The following is a 12,663-nucleotide window of genomic DNA, read 5'->3' on the forward strand; positions in this document are numbered from 1 at the left end:
GACTTGGACAAATGCTGAAGGGCCAGGCTTTGGATTCAAGGGCAAAGAACTTGAGTGTGTGGGAGGTAGAATGTCTGAGTCTTGCTCTTGGCTCTCAGGCTGAGGAGATGCCTAAAGAACACCTTGCACTGGGCCAAGCAGACGCTCCTTGGTCCTTCTTGGAGCGCTGAAAGGAAGAAGCGCAGGACCGGGGAAATGCATGAGGACACCCCTTCCTCTGGTGTAAAGTCCTCCACTGGCGGTGTTTCTGTCAAACCAGCCCTAGAGAATTCAGACAGACCTAGACCTGCAGGTCGTGGACAGAACAGGTGGTTCTACAAATCCTACTTCCTGACACCCCCAGGCAGATCTCAGGTGGCCTGGCTGTCACTGGAGGAGAGCAGACACACCTGGGCAGAATGAAGGAGTCCCGCAGAGGACATCCGGGGTGCCAGGCCACACTTAGCATGTGACTCACGGCTGAGGGGGCACCGTTAGCAAAGGGTGCAGCTTGCTGGGGTTTCCCACCCTTCCTGTCCCCACTGCTGGCTGAGGGGCGGGAGTAGGGTCTGGACTGAGCAGACCCTGGACCAGGTCAGGCTGAAGGGTTTGAGACCTGGGGCACCGTGTGCTTCGGGGGTTCTGGTTTGTCAATCTGTCAAATGGGGTGATCTCACAGAGGCCCTAGTGAGCTTGAGGGCTACTAGGCACCTGGCAGCCACTCGGAGGAACCTCAAATGTGGGGAGAAGGCAGCAGCAGAATCAACAGCGAGACCTCAGGGCCGAGTGACACAGAATTCTGACCCCCTCAGAGGGTTTCCTCACAGACGGTCAGGGTGATGAGTGACAGCTCAGGGTCTGCTCTGGGTCCTCAGGGTGTGAAGGGTGGTCTCGGGCTTCAGAAGATGCCTGTGGCAGCGTGTGTGCAGGTGGTCCCCTCTCTTTAAACACACCAGACCCCATGGCTCGTGTCAGAGATTCCACCTCCCCTGTGGCTGTGATGAAGCCGGCTGAGCACTTACCGGCACAGGACGTGTCCTTCAGGTAATACCTGCGAGTGTATTCCTGTGGGGGAGAGGACACGGCTCCTCAGAGTAGGACTCTGTCCCCCCTGCAGCAAGTCCAGGGACCTGAGTGGGGACTGAGCCTCTGTGAGAGACAGGCCGTGGGGGCAGGGGAGACTCGTGTGAACCCCCAGACGATTCTTAGGATGACAGAGTCACCTGAGGGACCCCACCCGGCACCTCCATTCTCCGGCACCAGGTAGCGGAGGAGGCTCTCCTTGACCCTGGAGTCAGCCACCAGCCTCTGGGCAGGAGGTGAGGCAGCTACTGGATAGGAGCAGCCATGGAGCCCTGGACACGGAGCCTGTGTGCTGACATCTTCGGGCGGCTGGGGCTCCCCTGTGCTGTGGGTCCAGGGAAAGCTCCTCACCTGCTCCAGGTCCTGCACTGGAGCCGAGCACTTGCTGGGGTCCTGGGGTCCATGGGCAGCAGGACAAGGTAGCTGAGGACAGAGAGGAGTCATCTCGGGGTGAGACTGCAGCAAAGGCCCTGCCCAGCCCCCTTGAGCAAATACTGATGGACGCACTGTCCCCTTGTCACTTCAGATACAAGAGGTCTTGGGCCCGGGCCCAGCTTTGACACCACCTCCTGTGACCTCCTAGACAAATGGTTGTGCGTGGAGTGGTAGCTCCCAGAGATACGTTCATGTCCTAACCCATGATAGCTTGGGGTGTGGATTTGTTTGGGGATGTAAGGTCATGGGTGATGCCATCATGTGAAGACGAGGCCATGACAGAGTCAGTGGTCACTTCTAGTGATTGGTGTGTTTATGGCATCAGGGAATCTGGACATGGACCCAGGGAGAGGGCCAGGTGAGGACAGAGGCAGGGACTGGAGAGGGGCAGAAACGGCCAAGGGATGCCTGGGGCCACGGGGAGCTGAATTGGGTGATGAAGTGTTCCCCACACTCGTGTCAGCACGGAGCCTAGCACGCGGCCTTCTTGGGACATCTCTGGCAGTACAGTCTGTAGACAGTTGCGCGAGTAATAGGAAAGCTCCGTGCCTCCACCATTCTGACCTTACTGCTGCTGCTGTAGTTTGTCACAGGAGACAGGTTCTCCTCCCATCAAGACTTTTAAAGTTAACTCAGCACAGAAAACCTCGTGAAACAAAGACATTAGCAACACCAAAACAGAGTACAGCGTGAAGCGCCCCATGATGGATGTGTCAGGACGCAGGGCGAAACAAACCAGGGCAGTCCCGGTAAGACTGTGCTGGTGAAATCCTACAGTCACAATAAGTAAAGAAAGGTTGCCCCAACGCTGGATTCATGAGCGATGGGTACCAGGGATGAAAACACAGAGAGAACGAGACAGGCAAAGAATCAACGGTCAAGATGGGGAAACGGAAAGTCCACATATAATCTATTGACCAGACATTGCAATTCCTCAGTCACATGAATTTATTTTCACTAATGTTGCCAAAAAAGCACAGGAACGACAGCACTTGTAGTAAGAACATTGTAACAGGAAATGTACATGAACGAATGAAAGGAAATAAGCTCTGTAAACTTTGCCTCCAACAAAGACGCCTTCAGACCCTCAGGAGGCTCTCGGCGACCCGGGCTGGAGGGATTCCCTTAGACGCAGGACTTATTTTATGTCGTTATTTTTTTGGTGGAAGTAATCAGTTACAATGAGACTGTGCTGGGAGAGGGGCCTCATCCTGTGAGCGGAGTCCTGATGCGAGAGGGACATACGGATACAGACAGACACTGAGAGGAGATGGCCAAGTGACAAAGGTGGCAGGACAGGGACACACCAATATGGCCAGAAGCTGGAAGAGGAAGGAGGCGTCCTCCCCTAGAGCCTTCAGAGGGAGCAGGACCCTCTGGCTCCTTTGCTTTGGCCTGTGGCCTCACAATCGTGGGAGGACAGATGTGGGAAGCCCCCAGCACGTGGTCCAGTATGACAGTGTGTGACAGCAGCTCTTTGCCTACTTGAGCCTCAGTTTCTCTACCTGTGGTTCACCCAACCGAAGCCTCCCCAGTGCAGCCGAGGGTGCCATCCAGTACTAACAACACCGTGTCAGCTCAGGGGAGCAGGGGGCAGTTCAGGGTTAGCCTGACCACTCAGCACTCTGGTCCCTGGCCTACATTAGAGACCACACCCCACCCTTACCCCACAGGGTGGCACTTACAGGCTGGAGCAGCTCCCTCCTGCTGTCTGAAATCAGAGAAGAGACAACATGCTGTGAACACACATGAACTGGGAGAGGAGCTAAGAGGAGAAACATGGCATTCACTCTAGAAAGAGGAGGTGTTGAGCTCAAGATGAGGAGAGACCGTGGAGTTCAGGCCACAACCAGCACCTCCCCTCAGGCCCCACAAGGACCACCTGTGAAAAGGATGTGTCCCCTCCATACATCACCCTCCTGCCAGGGACTCTTACCAGGACCGACCCCACCCCCACGTACCCACCCTAACCAAGGGCCCTTCTTCCCCCCAGGACCCCACCTCCCAGCTCCATCTTTTAACAAGAACACCTCCATTTACCAGGACCCCACTTGCCATAAGGAGCCTTGTTCACCAAAGGACCCTCCCTCAATCTACTCCCTGCCCTCCCCCCAGTCATTGGGCAGCTCCTGCTTTCAGCCCCTCCTCTAATATGCCCACTCCCCCTCCTAGGGCCTTCCCCTCCTGCAGCAGCCCCTCCCCACCTGTCCCTCTGCTCTGACCTCCACCAGGACAGCTGACATGAGCTCGGTGGTTCCTTCTCATCTCTCAGGAGCCAGAGACAGGTCTCCTTCACCTGCGCTCCCAGCCCCAGGGCAGCAGATGCCCCTGGATTCAGGACCCAGCACAGCTCTGCCTTAAGACACCCGCATTCCATGCCCAACCCCGTGGCCCCAAAGAGGCTGCTGCTCTGTGCTCTCCTCACTCTGGCTGGATTTACCTCCTCTGATGGCGAAGTAAAGGTGCCAAAACACCGCACACAGGAACACCACTTCCTGCTCCTGGAGAATGACGTACATCATGAGAGGAGGATGAACGGTGTGAAGTCCCTGTAGGAGGAGAACATTGGACAATGTGGTGACTCGGCACTGATGCCTTCACACAACGCAGCTGGGTGGCACCTGGTTAAGGTACTGGAACCCCTACCAAGGGGACACCAGTTCAGATCCACCCACTGCTCCACGGGAGAAAGCCGGAGTCTGGTTCTGGATGGATTTGGTGTTCAGGCTGGGTGCTGTCTGCACCCTGGCCCGTCCTGCACCAGCCTCTTGATGTGTCACGTGCTCAAGCCCATCAGCACCGTCACTGTGTGAGCCCGTCTCATGGGAGGCCTTCCTCTCTTTGCTGACCTGCCCCCTCCCCAGTGTGATGGCCTTTCCAAGGACACGCCCGTCCTGACAACACGCCCGCCAGTGAGTGACCACGAGATGTGCCATCCTTGCACGGGACACTCGGGGGCACTTGGTCAGAGGTTTTCTCCTGGCCTTCCGTGGACGTCCAGTGCTCTTTGCCAACACCTCTGTTCAAGGGCCTGGGAGCCTTTTCTGTCGTCCTTACTTTTGGTGTTTTTCATTGGAAGGATTTGGGGTGCCATGTGCCAGTTCTGCTCTGTCCTACCTGGCCACACAGAGTCCCATCTCCCTGACGGGGAGCGAGCGGGAGCTGATGCCTCATCAGAATGAGCCAGTGCCAGGGGCTGCTCCCAAGCTTGCCGGAGGACCAAGGGAGAGAGTGGTGAGACCTTGACCTGAAGAGTCAAGGCCAAACACTGATGGGCCTGTGAGAACGTCAGAAGTGAACTGACTTGAGAAACTACATGATGCTGCCAAGCTGAGGTGAAACACCTTCAGTCCGTAATAAACCCCGTTCGGGTGAGAATAGATCTATGAGGTCTATGTGGCTATTGCTAGAGATTTCCAGCCCAGCAGAGCATTGGAATTGGTGCTGAAATTACTAGGAAATGATGCAGGACTGCAGGGGGCATGTCTGACCCCATGGGAATTGGGTTTTTGGGGACCATGCTGTTGATGGGGAAAGAGTCCTCACCTAGAGGTAGTGGAGGGCATGTTCTGGTCCCCCACACTGCTGCCCACCTGCTTTTACACCAATTCTATAGACGCAGGCCCTCCGATTTTAGGGGCCCTGCAACACACAGAGTTTAGAGAGGTTGCTTGATGACCATCAAGACATCAGACATGTGAGAGAGCCTGTAATCAACCCGTGAACTATGGTTACTCGACCAGCGTACGGCATGCAGAATCATCACTGAGCCATTCCTTTGAAAAGAAGTGGGATCTTGGGAACACCGAGAACATTTTGCCAGCAGTACAGGATGCGGTTTGGGGCGTATGTCCTGCATGAAGGTCCTCCATTACACCAGGGAGGACCAAGGGACCTGGAGGCTGGGTCTTCAGATGCTAGAGGACACAAAGGTCTTCCTCTAGAACCCATATAGAGAGAAAGGCTTCCCCTCGCCTGGGCAGCCTAACTTAGGACTTCAATACTCCTACAGTATAAGAGGAGAACTTTGTTAAATCCATTCCTGTGCGGGGTCACTGTCACAGTCGCACGTGCTGTCTAAGGCACTGGCAGAGAATACACGCCAGCTGGCACACAGCTCCTTCACCCAAATATTTGAAATACACACCCAAGACACTCTACGCTACTTCCCAGGTTAGGGTATCACTCCAGAAACCTGACATTACCTGACCTGACAGTGTCATAAAATCAAGGACCAGCTGAAACCTTGAAGTCGGGTGAAAAGAGAAAGAAGCCCAAAGCCTTTCTGCTTCGCCCATGTTCTGTACTTGGACGAGTCAAAGAGAAACCAAACCCTCGTTGTGGGTCCACTGTGACTCCTAAGTGTCCCAGAGGACAGCAGTCTCAAGGAACAGACTGCTGCAGCGTCTCCAGCTGGTGGCTTACAACTACCCCTCTCCCACTCTCAGCCGTGACCCTGGTGTCAGGGGGTGTCCTGCTGTTGGAATGTGCCATGGGGTCGTCCAGGACCCACAGCCACCCGGTCAACAACAGCTCTGCAGCCTGCCCTGTGCTGAGCCAGCCTCACTGAGTCCACACAGCTCGGAAAAAGCCTCAAGGTGGAGAAGAGGAGCCGGGATCCCTAGTGCCCATTTCCCCTGTAGTTTCTGATCTCGGGATCCAGCGAGGACGCCTGCAAGCTGCCTGCAGTCCAGCGCCCGGTGGGGTTCAGCCGTTCACACTGGGGGGCCAGCGAATGGACAGAGAATCTAGACTGAATTCAGCTCACGCCCACCGACTGCCTGGGGGCGATGCACTCTCCGTGGCGGTTTCCCAGGCTGGACATCTTTAGGAGAGGACACTGCACAGCGGATAGGGGTCTAAACCGCTTCTCTGCTCTAGTTCTTAAAGTCCGAGTTCCGTAAAGGAAAGAAAGAAAAAAAAAAAAAAAATCCCCGAGAAAGAGCGTCCGCTGCAGAACTCTCGGCAGCGTGAGAAGAGGCAGTGAGGTTGCTGCCCGGGCCCCGGACTGGACTCACCGCCCTGGCTGCTCAGTCCTCCGGCTCCGCTGTCTGACGCCGCCGCCGCAGGGGAAGCTGGACGGCGGTGCTGAAGCCACGGGAGCCGCGGCTTTTATAGAACAGCGGGTGTTGTAAGAGTGTACCAGGGGAGTTTCGTGCGGCTGGAATCAAGATGGAGGAGTACGCACGAGAACCTTGCCCCTGGCGAATCGTGGATGACTGTGGTGGTGCCTTTACGATGGGCACCATAGGTGGTGGCATCTTTCAAGCAATCAAAGGTTTCCGTAATTCTCCTGTGGGTGTCAGCCACAGACTACGAGGGAGTTTGACAGCTATTAAAACCAGGGCTCCACAGTTTGGAGGCAGCTTTGCTGTTTGGGGAGGTCTGTTTTCCATGATTGACTGCAGTATGGTTCAGATCAGAGGAAAAGAAGATCCCTGGAACTCCATCACAAGTGGTGCCTTCACAGGAGCCATACTGGCCGCCAGAAATGGACCGGTGGCTATGGTTGGGTCAGCTGCGATGGGTGGCATTCTTCTAGCTTTAATTGAAGGAGCTGGTATCTTATTGACAAGATTTGCTTCTGCACAGTTTCCCATTGGTCCTCAGTTTGCTGAAGATCCCTCCCAATTGCCTTCAACCCAGTTACCTTCTTCACCGTTTGGAGACTATCGTCAGTACCAGTAGGATTAAGACTCATGTCCTGGAGTTAACAAACAAGCTGTAGTTGAAGAATGATTTTGGAAGACCAAGTTTCAGTCTGTTTTTAAAATCATAGGTGGGACAATTCTGGCCAAATAGGCTGTGGGAAGACATTTAGTACTTTTTTTTTCCTATTTAAAGGAACACGAGGAGAAAGTATTAAGAGAATACATTTATTTATTCACACTTGGGTTGGATTTGTGATCAGAATAAATGTCTAGTATCTTGAAAATACGACAAGTGCTTAGAAGATGAAGGACCAAAGGACAACTAGCAGTGAACGTGACCACCGTTTCCTTTGGGACTTCTCAGCCTGGGTTTATGTGTTCTGTTATTCACACAATAAAAACTCCTGGAACTTGCAAAAAAAAAAAAAAGAGTGTACCAGGGGGCGGGGCGAGCGGAGGCGTGGACGTGCAGGGAGCGTGGACGTGCAGGGGGCGTGGCGAGAGCAGCCTCTACTTATAGGGGGCGGGGCGAGGACCGTGCGTGCGTGCGTGCGTGCGTGCGTGCGTGCGTGTGTGTAAAAGCCTGTACTTACAAGGGGCTGGGCTAGCGGAGGCGTGGACGTGCAGGGGGCGGGGCGAGCGGGCGGATGTAGCTGAGTCAGTGAGTGGATGGAAATGCAACTTTTCTGTAAACTTTCATTAAAATAAAAATAAAAATCTAGATATTGCATGAAAGTATTGTATTTTTGTTTGACTCTGGAGTTTGAAGCACCACTCTAAAATCTGCACTGCAGGTGTGGACCCTTCTTGACTTTGGGCCCTTCAGTCACAAAAGACCAAAGACTCTGAACTTGCCAGTCACAGGAAACTGGTCCCCCGCCCCATCAGTTTACCCCAGACCGGGTGCATCCCTCTGCTGGCTTCACCTGTCCCCCTCTCTGCGCTCTCATCTCAGAGCTTCTGCCAAAAGCACCCGGGCCTGGTAAGTCTCCCGCAGCAACTTGAGTCTCATCAAGGAAAATCCTTAAAGAACGACAGCTAAGCATGTGGTGTTTAAGGTGAAACCCTTCAGAGGCAGCACGAGGAAGCCCAGCAAAGCTGAAAAGTATTGAAGGTTTAATCAGGCGATGACAGCTGCAGCTCGGCATGACGTCACAAGGCCCAGACTTCTCTGGGCAAGCGCGTGAATGCACTAAATCCATTCTTGAGATGGTTTTTAAAATTCAAGTGGGATAACTCGAGAGTATATTTTAGTTCTTGTGACTTGGTTTGTCTTCAGTTTTTTGGTTTTTATTTTCTACTATTTTATTTGCAAAAATCGAATGCTTTGTTTTCAAGAACAAATTCTTTCAGTTTCCCTCACAACCCTCCCAGCCATCAAATCGTACAACCCGATGATTAATGCCCCCTCCCCCTGTACATTCGCATCCCTCTGCTTCCAGCCTCTCCCAGCCCTCTTGGGTCCTTATATTCGGTCTACAGTACTGGATTTCTTTTGATTCTGGAATCCAGCTTTGAAGTGCTAGTCCAAAGTATAAAGAGACTGCCAAATACAACCAGAAATGCACAATCTAAAGAGGACAAAATTGATGCATGAGACCTTGTACAGATTAAATCCACGCGTGCATCAAAGCCCTTTTCCAACAGGGTGAAAAGAAAACCTATAGACTGGGAACAAACATTTGGTAATACCATCTCAGACAAGAGTCTTAGAACAAAAGTTTATAGAATGCTCCTCGACCTCCACAAGAATAAGACTGATAACCCAATTACAAAATAGCCAAAAGACAGGGAAGGAATTTTCACAGAGGAAGATACTGGAATGGCAAACAGACACATGAAGCAATGCTCCATATCACTGGCAATAAGAGAGATGCAAATCAAAACCACAATGAGGTACCATCTCACTCCAGTAACAGTAGCATGTCATAAGTACTGGAGAGCAGGTGCTCAGAAAGGAACTCTCACACATTGTTGGTGGGATTGTAAAATGGTACAGCCATTCTGGCAGACAGTTTGGTGCTTCCTCAAAACGCTGAACATAGAAATTCCATATGACCCAGCTATTCCACTACTTGGAATATACCTTGAGAAAATGAGAACTGAGGCACGAACTGGGATTTGTACACCAAAGTCCATAACAGTGTTCTTCACCATCCCAACAACATGGAAACAGCCCAAATGTCCAACCATAAACGAAAGAGTTGAGAAATAAAGGTACATTCGCACAATGAAATACTACACAACACACAGGAGCAATGATTTTGTAAATGATTACCTAACTTGCCAGGGACTGGAGAGCACTGTGCTGAGTGAACTAACTCAGTCCCACAGGGATCAATACTGCATAAAGCAATTATTGTCAGTGTTAATCTGAAAATGCAGACGAGTCAAGGACTGCTCCACCGTCAGCTCCTGGACCTGTTTTCTTCCTGATGCTGAGTTTTCCACTGTCTCTTTCCATAGATACAGTCACTCTGGCCTCTGTTTAAGTCATCAAGCAAGGGACCTGTGTACAGTTGCTGTTTGTGTTTTTTTACAACGATATTTGCAATGATTAAATAATTGATTGAACAAAATGCTACCATTTGATCTCCCACCTCATTTCTGTCACCGAGGCCGTATTTTCCAACTACTAGTCCTTCTGCTTTGTGTTGGGCATTTTCACTCCAGTCACCAGATGCTATTACCGCATCATGATTCATGTTTAATCCATTTCAGATGTAACATTAGGTAGAAACTCTCACGTTTTTTTCTCTTTGGCTTTGGTGGTCGGTGCATAGTTTTGAATAATAATTGTGTTAATGGTCATTTTGTATCAATACTGATATTATCCTACTACTGACTGCATTATACTTCAGGAAAGATCTCGACACAGACTTTTTCATGACACATGCAGCACCAACCTCTTCAATTTCTCATTCCCAGTGTAGTGGATCAGATGACTTCGATTCATAATGGCCAGTCCTAGTCCACTTCTGCTAAATATGCTTGGATGTTTATTTTTGCATGTTCTGTTTCATTCTGTCAACTCCCAGTTTTCCTAGATTCATACTTTGTGAACCCCACATTCCATTTATCAATGGGTATTTACAGTAATTTCTTCTCATTTCAAGTCTCTGGGAAATGTTGTTGTTGGCACCTTGAGCCAACTACAAACTACAACTCTCCTATGAACAACAGCCCGGACACCCACATTTCTTGATTTTAAACCATACTGTGTTCTCTTGCTCTGTCAGACAACAGTTTCTTGGGTGGGTGTAGGTATTGCATGAGTACAATTAAGTTTGCTAGCATTCTGATTTTTCTCTGTGTTAACCATAGTTTGTTATGATCCACATACTCAAATGTTTTTGCATATTCAGTAAGACCAAGGAGACATTCGGGGAAGGGGGACTGGAGCCAAGAGTAATCCTTGATGGATCAGCTGCATCTTTCTCTTGTTGGACCTGTAGCTAGGTGAGGCTCTTCCTTGGGAAGGGACATCATGCTTGGACAGTTGTCACCCCGCCGCCCCTCACTCAGCCTCCCTCTGCGCTGTCCCTGTGGTCTGCACGGGCCTCTAGGAGACACCAGATCACCCTCCAGTGTCACAGAGTGGAACTGCCCAGAGAGCTTTCACTGGCTCAGTCGTCCAGGACCAAGCGTTTCCCCCGCCAGCGCCCTGCTGCATCACACCTGTCATGTGGCAGCTGTTTTCTAGGGTCCAGGAGGGCAGGCCCCAGGAATCCAGGCACTACCCCTCTGCAGCACAGGGGATCCTTGTTCCCCCCCCCCCACACCCACACTCAGGCACCCAGCACCTCACCACCTGCCTCCTCACTGACCCCACATCCTCCCAACAGAGGCTCAGCTTCCAACTTGACGTCAGGTAACCAGCAGGTCCAGTGTCTGTCCCTCCTCCCCTGAGTCTTCTAGAACTTTCTGTGCTCCACCCCAGAGGATGTATGGAAAGAAGAGTTGGGGAATCCCTGTTTTGAGGACTCCACCCAGAATCTGACTTTGGGAGTCCTTCCCTCTGGGCACAGGCCACACCCTGAGCTGGTGCTTCTCTCCTTGGCTCTTACAGGCTCTGTGCCCAGGCCCTCCACAGGCTCTGTGCCCAGGCCCTCCACCCCCACTGCATCACCAAGCAAGTCCCCCCACATCCTCACTGGCCACGTCGTCCCATCCTCATCAAGCTCAGCTTTCTCCCTCACCAAGCCCCGCCCCTTCCCAAGGTGCAGGTCTCCCCTCCTGTCACCCTCCTCAAACCCTTCATCAGGACCCCTCCCCTTCGTTCTACCATCTAGACCTGTCCCCTCACATTTTTAAAAGGTGTTTGCAATGAATAAGTTATTAATTGTATACAATTATATCACGTGGTCTCCAACCGCATTTCTCACATAGAATAATATAATTGCTTTCCAATTATAAATCCTTTGTTTCCAACTTTTGCATTCCCATCTGTAATAATTAATGCATTTCCTAATGACCTAACAGGCAGTGCTTTGCTCATCCCAGCTCTCCCAGCCAAGCACATTCAGTCCCTCAAAGAGTCTCTGCATGGCAGGTGCAGTTCTAGGTTTTGGGCACCTCATGGTATGGAACAGACAAATATGTCCCTTTGTGGTCCAAGTCGAGTGGCCTCAGAGCCTCATTTGGCTTTCAGACTGAGCAGAGCATGAATGGAGGGTGACGTGGGTGAAGAGACAGAGAAAACTGGGGCATTTTCCAGAGGCGTGGCTGCTGGCAGGAGCCCAAGAGAAACACTGAGTCAAGCACTGGGCTGAAATTCCAAAGGTTGGTGGTTGGAATCCACCAGCTGCCCTGTTGGACGTAGATGAGCAAATTTGTTTTTCAGAGGTAAGCAGACTTGGGAAGAACAGCCCAGCTCTTCCCAGGGCTTCACTGAGGGATGAACTTGGCTTCAGGGCAGTGGGTGGGTTTTTGTGGTTTTTTTTTTTGTCTCATTGCGAACCTCTGAAAGAGCTTTCTGCTCCAGGCTAGCTTCCAGGGGAGACAGTTTTCATGGCAGGAGCTGTAAGGGACCAGGAGGGAGCTCTGGGGTGCGCTGCTGACAGCAGAGGTGGTGATGGGGTGACTGTACGGGGTTAGTGTTGTGTGTCGTCAAATCATACCTGCCTCTCCAGCACGTTTTGTTGTTGTTGTTATGTGCCATAGAGTTGCCTGAAACTCATAGTGACTCGATGTACAGTATCTCTGCACCCACTCTCACTGACTCACTAATCCCACTGCCCAGTTGGCATCTCAGTCCATCTCGTGTGGGGCCTTCCTCCCCAGCATGTTTTAGAACCTGTATACCCAACAGAAGGCAGTGACCGATGGCTGGAGGATGGAACCACGGACCCTTGGATTGGCAGTAAACTCCTTACCCACTAGGCGACCACCGTGTCCCCAGTCATGTTCACTTAGAACTTCAGGACCCACAGAACCACATTTGACACAGCCTTCGCAAATGTCATTAGTTAGGGCCTGGTCTCACAGGGTGCCCTTGATATAGTGCATGGTGTCC

General features: G+C 51.8%; 1 pseudogene; it reads left to right on the plus strand.

The window, feature by feature from the left end:
* Nucleotides 1–6,669: 6,669 nt before the first annotated feature.
* Nucleotides 6,670–7,185, plus strand: LOC102867324 (annotated as a pseudogene).
* Nucleotides 7,186–12,663: the final 5,478 nt, after the last annotated feature.

Source organism: Elephantulus edwardii, unplaced genomic scaffold (genome assembly GCF_000299155.1).
Source record: "Elephantulus edwardii isolate Elephantulus edwardi_28Jun2011 unplaced genomic scaffold, EleEdw1.0 scaffold00126, whole genome shotgun sequence".
In the NCBI taxonomy this organism is placed as follows: Eukaryota; Metazoa; Chordata; class Mammalia; order Macroscelidea; family Macroscelididae; genus Elephantulus; species Elephantulus edwardii.